This window comes from Pholis gunnellus (assembly GCF_910591455.1).
Source record: "Pholis gunnellus genome assembly, chromosome: 17".
Classification (NCBI taxonomy): domain Eukaryota; kingdom Metazoa; phylum Chordata; class Actinopteri; order Perciformes; family Pholidae; genus Pholis; species Pholis gunnellus.
Genome location: NC_136544.1, coordinates 21,840,005 through 21,847,175, shown reverse-complemented (window position 1 = coordinate 21,847,175; position 7,171 = coordinate 21,840,005).

The window sequence follows — 7,171 nt, the reverse complement described above, 5'->3', positions numbered from 1 at the left end:
CAGAATGTTTGAACTCATCTGGTTTTTAGAATCCAAGATATTTCACAATAAAAGCCTTCAGCTGCTCCACAGGCTCTTATTGTGAAACTTCTACAGGAAGGAAAGGAGACAGGAAACAAAGAGAGTACACTGAACAATCCTTTTCTTTATTCATTTTTTGTTGTCATTTCAATATGTCTGTCAGGGTTTTTTTTTTAAAGATTTTTATTTTAAATTAAAATGTTTGACACACTTATAAAAGACAGCATCTGCATAGAGTTGTCATCTTAAAGATCCATGAAGAGAGAGAGCGAGAGAGAGAGAGAGAGAGAGAGAGAGAGGAGGGGGAGAGAGAGAGAGGAGGGGAGAGAGAGAGAGGAGGGGGAGAGGGGGGAGGTAAATGGGTAAGGTAGGGGGGGATACTGGCACTTCACATGAACTAAACAGAACAGCCAACAGCAGTACGAGAGAGGGGGAGGAGGGGGAGACAGGGGGAGGAGGGAGGGGGGGACAGATCGCTTTTACATTTTACGCTACGCACACATACACACACACAAAAGAAACGGGACACAAGTTGCATTTTCCGGTCAAAGTTGTTCTGCAGAGCGACGCCCTGTCCTTCTGTCAGACGGGTTATTCTGGTTCAGGGAAATAGTGTTCTGTGACCTCCTGCCTCTCGCCCTGCCGTCTGTCCCCCCCATAGAGAGAGAGAGAGAGAGAGAGAGAGAGAGAGAGAGAGAGAGAGAGAGAGAGAGAGAGAGAGAGAGAGAGAGAGAGAGAGAGAGAGAGAGAGAGAGAGAGACAAAGAAAGAGAGAGAGAGAGAGAGAGAGAGTTCTTGTCTCTGTGCATTATTTCCTTTAACGGTGATTTGGTGAGTTCCTGCAGGAGGTGAGAGCTCATGAACGCCTCTGCATGGTGAAGAAAGCCCTTGTTTCTCTGAATATTGCACGCTTGTGTTTTTCGGTCGGCCTGTGTGAGGCTGCAGACCGGACCCCCGAGTCAGAGGTGGGGGGGGGGGGGGGGGGGGGGGCGACGTCGGGAGAACCGCGTTCCTCACAAAACCATCGAAGGCGAAGAAAAAAATCAGTTTGAGATCCAGGTTTTTCAGCTTCGAGTCACTTCGACAACTTTGAGAAACTGAAGCTAAGACCTCCTCCAGGAACCGGACCAGGACTACATGATGGGGACTAAGCAGGACACGGTGTGATTCTACAACCTTTCTCTAAAGGATCTCAGCCCGTTGACATCCAGCATGAAGACCAGCTGGTTTTTACTCAAAGAAGCTTCTCGATATACTCGGTGAATGTTAACGGTTCAACGGTAAAAAGAAACACGTCTTTTATCAACGAACGTTCAAATTCGCCGCCATCTTGGAGCTGCTAATGCTAATCAAAGGGCTGCTAGCGTTAACGCGGACTATCTCGAGATCTGGCTACTTCCTGACAGACGTTAGGGTGCGGGCTCAACTCCGGGGTACACGGCAGGTAAAGAGACCAGGTGGTGGGTTGGTGGTTTGGGTAGCTAGCTGTGGGTCGAGAGACACCGAGTCAGACACACAGAGAGAGAGAGGGTTCGATTAACTCTTCTTCTAATATGGAGGGAAGCACTTTCATCAGAGGAGCCAGTGGGCGGAGCCTCTGGGACTGGGGAAAGCAAAAGCGTCAAAAAAAAAGGACAGAGATCGAACTACTTGTCAACTTTGAAGGGAATAGATATCTCAGTAGATTTATACATAGACATGCAAGTCATTTTTTCTCTCTTTGAAGTTATTTACAATAATTACATAACACAAAGATTCCAGTTTCAGTTTGACAAAATTGCGAGCATTCAATATTCAATATTACTACTATTATTTATGATAACATAACTCCTTTTTGTACGTCTTTAAATCATTGCTATTATAGAATCGTCCTTTGTTAAAAGTTTTTAATGTGTGATCACTTTGTGTGAAGCCGTTCGTTCTCCCTCTGGGTTTTTGCAAATGTTTTTACTGCATTTTTATTTGTCATTTTATGGTAATAATAATAATAATGATGATGATAATAACAATGTTCTTTAAGTGTCTTTCCTACTTGCTATGGCAGGAGACCATGTGGGCGTGGTCTACCGTATTGCCCCTCCCCCTGACTCCTCCCACCCTCCCCACAAAGGGAATAAAACACTGATTCAAAACCCGAATACTGTCTCGTTTGACGGACGGCTGGAGCGTCAAAACAAATCATCATCAGAAACAACAATTAATATCGAGCTGCTCCTGCTGACGAGAGCCGATCGAAGCAAACAACAAACAAATAAACAAACAAACGTTTTCCATTTCATCATCGTCATCCAGAGCAGAGCTTCTGAACAGGTTTTGGTTTTTGAAAATGTTCTTTCAGGAAGTAAAAAAAAAAATCATCGAGGAGAAGAGTTTCAATCGTCCGACAAACAGAGGAACAAAAACTAACGAATACAAATAAATAAAAAGCACAACTAGCTTCAATTTTGTATCTGTTGATTCAAACAAAAAAAAGTTTATTTTGCAGAAATAACTGCAGAGCATATTGATGTTGAGATGACCTCAAACTACAGAAAGTCATTTTCCAGTACACGTGTGAAACAATACGCCCAGTTACCTTCCACACACAGGCAAACGGCTAACAGCTAACAGCTAACAGTAAGTCAATCTTTGGAGTCTTGGCGTCGCAACCAAAACTCGTCTCTGGATGATTTTTCCTGCTTCCTGCATCCCGCTCTCGCAAAAACTGTACACAGCCAATAGAAGCGGTCGTGGCTACACAGCCACACACACACACACACACAATTATAGAAATGCAGTATGTTGATGTAAGATTTATATATATAAATTCTTGTCAATATATGTGACTTCAGTTGACATGGCTGCAGTCCTGTCTCACACAGGAAAATGCTCACTGGAGGTTTTATGGAAGCTAGTTAGCTAGCTAGTAGTCTAGCCGCTAGTTTTGCTGGCTGTCTCGCTTGCTAGCTAAACAGCAACGGACGCTAGCTGATGTTTGTTAGCCCCCAGTTTCTTTCCCCCAGTCTCAGTATAGAGAATATATTTTTTTTTATCTCTACTTCACCTGCACAACATGAATGTATTGTATTTGATCATGAATTATTAAACATTATTTGTAAATTATAGGTGATGCAGTTCTCCTCACCGCGGACTTGAATTACATCGAAGCATTGTTAGTGTTGTTAGCTGCTTCATTGTAATTTACCTTAAAATGAGTTTAGTGTTTAGCCATTTGCACGGCTAAACACAAACTAGAGAAGATGAGATGCTAACTGATTAGCTAGCTAGCTAGCAAAACCTCAAAACCTGCAGGTTAGCATCGATCCCGTAGCGTGAACGTAGAGACTGATAAACAAGCTGTACAGAAAATGACACCAAAATAACAAGAATAACGATAATTCATAATAGAATAAGAAAGCACCACCATAGTCTCCGTTTATGCCTCGAGTGGAGGAGAAGCTAATGTGCTAATATTTTATAATGGATGATTATGCGTGATTATTTTTACACTAATCAGACCACAAACTAAAATCTATAGGTGAAAAGGAAAAAGGGTGTGTGGATGCAGACATCATTGTTGTGGTGTGAGATTATTGGCTAGCTGGGGGGGGGGGGCTTGGTTGTTTTTGTATTTACGGTAGCATTTGAAGTTTTCTTATTATATATTTTTACCGTTTGTGACGAAAATCTCAGTGTAAACTTGACTCGTGTTGTGCTCTTTGATAATAGCGGCAAATATTTTTGAGAACACATGAAGGGGGGGGGGGGGCAAAAAACGCTTTGGTTTGAATTTGAATAAGATAATAATAACAGTGATCATGGCGTCCTATACATATGTCGGATCTCTTTTCTCTTCCCAACAATTGTTTTAAAAATTAAACAAACCCAAAGTGGAATTCATCAAACGGCTGCAAACTCCGTGGACCTGCGATTGGATGCTTCGCACGTCTAAACAAACTCGACAACACACATTCGCGCATTTATGCACCAATCTTGTTTCACTGAAGAGGAAGGGAGGCATGCTGCACACACACTAGGCCGGGTGGAGGTCCGCCCACAGGTCGACGCTTCATCGACTTTAGTGGAGACAAAGTCCCACAAAAACACAACACTAATGCAACGGCACAGAGGTCAGTTAGTAACGGAGGTGTGTAACCCAGCGGGGGGGTCGGAGGACGATGGTGGGGAGAAGCAGAATGGCTGAAGTCAACGCTTTTCAACAAGTTCACCTCAACCTGCTCTTTCAACAAAACACCTTTACAAATTCAGTTCCAACAAGGTTACAAATAAAACACCTGTTGACAGGTGACGCCAGCACGTGTTTTAGATTTAAAATCAATTCAGAATGTAATAGTTAGCTAACGTGCTAACCAACGACAGGTCCGATGAGCGGTAAAGTGCACGACATGGAGGGCAGGTCGGGGTAGGGTACAAAAAATACCATCATGCAAACTCCACACTTTTGCATGCCTTTTTTATTATTATTATTATCATTATTATTGTTATTATTATTATTATCATTATTACACACACGGGATTGGCGGGGTCTTCCGGGGAAGGGAAGGCGCAGACTCCCGATCCTCAACGTGGTCTTTTTTATTTTGTACAACCAAACAACACAAACAGGAAGAGGGAAGACAAAAGGACAGGGAGACCGAAGACTCGGACAAACTTCACAGATGTTGTTTAGTAAAACCTTAACGTGGTTTTGGAATGTTTGTCCGTGTTTTCTTTGCCGTGGGAAAATGGCGGCGAGGCCCGATTGAACGTTACATAAAAAACAACACAAACACACAGCAAAGAAACATCAGTGTCAACAAGCTGGCTGGTGCTACGACGGCATTCCTCACACATCGCCGAACCATCGCAAAACCCTACCGCGATGACCGTGACGTCATCTTGACAACCATCGAGAAACTGAAAATATCACGTGGCTGACGTTGTGATGTATCTATCAGGTGATGAACGAAGCACTGTGAGTCCAAAGACACCTGGTGCAAACATGATTAGATATTTAATCCCTTTTGTGGACAGATTCAGTGTCTGAACTATACAGTCTAGAAAACACTTAGAAAGACAGAATGAAGCCATGAACGTTGACGACACAACAGCAGAGAAAAAAGTGCTAAATTATTCTAAATCTACTGATGATTTATTTAAACACACATCTATTGGATTTTGCTGCTTGGAGGGGTTTAGGGGATGTTTGCTAAGCTTTGGTGAACACAGAAGTTAAGTTTTGGTTTTGGGATGTCAAAAGAATAAAAATAAAAAAACTCCCACTCTTCTCCAAACCTGGAGCTAAAAAAGTCCTTGTTCTTTTGTTTCATCTAGCGACTAATACAGCATCACAGACATCTACGACTAACGGCGCTAACTACTACGACTCCCAAGAAAACACACACACACACACACACATATTCAAACAAAGCAGCGGCCGCTTCCTTGTGTCGACACGTCGCCATAGCAGCCTGGAAGGTACCGTTAGCCGAGGAAGCTAACGTTGCCCGCGTCGTTGGACAGAATGTACGCTAACGTTAGCTTCTGGGCCAAAACAAAGCCTCCCAGAGCAACAAGAGTTGTAAAGTGGAGCGTAGAGAAGCAGATATATTTTGTAACTTGGTAACAATAAAAGAGTTTCACGTGAATATCGTGTGAAACGACTCCGTCCACTGTACAACTCTTACATCAGGCTCAGTCTAGACACGGTTTAGCTAGCTAGCTAACACTTTCTGTCAAATAAAACTTAGCGATAACAAACTGACTTTATTGCTTTGACACCGAGTGTAGTGTCGACCGGTCTGGTGGAGTTTTATGGTGGTGTTTGTTGACCCTGACAGTGATTGTGACGTGGACAGGACGGTCCGACGTAGGGCCTCAACGGAGGGCAGACGTACCCCCGTATCACAGAGCCTGAACACGGACAAACCTCCCTCCTTAAACCCCCACGAAAGAAAAGTCGCAATACTGTGTAGTAATTTTCAACACACACCCCCGTGTGTCCTAGTTTTGGAGGGCAACGCGCACATTTGATGTTACTTCTCAACACGGAAAACCACGTTAACGAAACAAAACATGCTAGTACGACGAATGTAACGCACACGTGTGTGTTGCCCCCGATCTGGAGCAGTGTTGAAGTTTAACACGTTAAATTCAGATTAGCTGACTTCAAATGATTTGTTTCTATCAAAGCTTCATTGGTATAAAAGAAAAAAGAAGCAGAGTGAAGTCCTTGTCTTCCTGTGCAGACACACAGCTAACAGCTAATGCTAACGCAATCTGATATACAGTAAATACATTTTGAAAGATAGATTTTCTGTATATTTGCTACATATTTGTGAAAGAGGCCAATAGGAATTTAGCTAGTTTGACAAACTAAACCTTTTCCAAAAACTTTCAGATTGAATTTGCAAAGAAACACTCTGGAAAAGATGAGTAACCGAATAAAAACTAATGTCACGAATGTATTTCTTAAGCTTCATTCTTTCCTCAACACTGGTCCAGACACACGGAAAGTGTTTAAAAAAAGACCAGAAAACTTGAGATCAATCTCCAACAAGCAGCTTCTACACGATCTACATGTAACACGAGCTAACGCTATAGCATGCTAAGCGACCCAGTCTAGCACTGGTGTGATATGTAACGCAGGGAAAGTGTGCATTTTAAAGTGTGTGTGTGGGGGGGGGGGGGGGGGGGGGGGGGGTTCCAGTGTGTCTGTGTGAGACGTTCAATGTATACGAGGTGTTCAATCAACGTGTCGTGGATGTAATGTCAACGTGTGTGTGTCGCATGTTCCACCTTCCACAGAGGGTTAACATCCACCAATAGGAAGCCTCTCCTGTTCAGTAGCACCTGTGCAACTCACTTAAAAACAGGTTGAGAATCACGTGTCACAATCCCCCAAAAAACTGATTCTCGGGGGGCGGGGGGGCGTGAGGGATGCAGGGAGGAAAACCAGGCGGATGCATCAAAACCAATACGGACTAAACAGTAAAACCAGCTAAAGGATGTCAGGCCGATACGTCACGGGACACGTCACGCACTAAAGAACAGCAGCACCACGAAACAACGAAGCAACAAACGCTCCCCAGAAAAAATAAACTTAAAGAAACATTTTTACCACGACACTCAGGTAACCAGGGCACGCCAGCATCAGGGGGTTTATACAAAGT